Raw genomic sequence first — 351 nt, forward strand, 5'->3', positions numbered from 1 at the left:
CGTAAAACATAATACAATCTGTAAATGCGTCTAGCTGCATAAAGTAGGAAAAGTGATACATATCCCAAAAGTGTATACTATCTTTTAAAAACCCCAATCCCCCGAATACTGCCAACAGAACAATATGCTCTCATCGACATGTCCATCAACCTCCTAGGATTCTCCTGTGTCTTCTTATTCAATTAATCCTCAAAACGCAGTGTATGTATAAGTTATCTTTATTATCATGATTATTTTGTTCCCATATGTTAAAATTAAACAAAAATTTTTTTTTCCGTTTTTATCCACCCATTTTTTTTTTTTAAATCCCCTTTCCTTTTTCCCCTCAGAAAAAGGTGAGGAAGAGAGAGC

Source organism: Penaeus monodon, chromosome 30 (genome assembly GCF_015228065.2).
Source record: "Penaeus monodon isolate SGIC_2016 chromosome 30, NSTDA_Pmon_1, whole genome shotgun sequence".
Lineage (NCBI taxonomy): Eukaryota > Metazoa > Arthropoda > Malacostraca > Decapoda > Penaeidae > Penaeus > Penaeus monodon.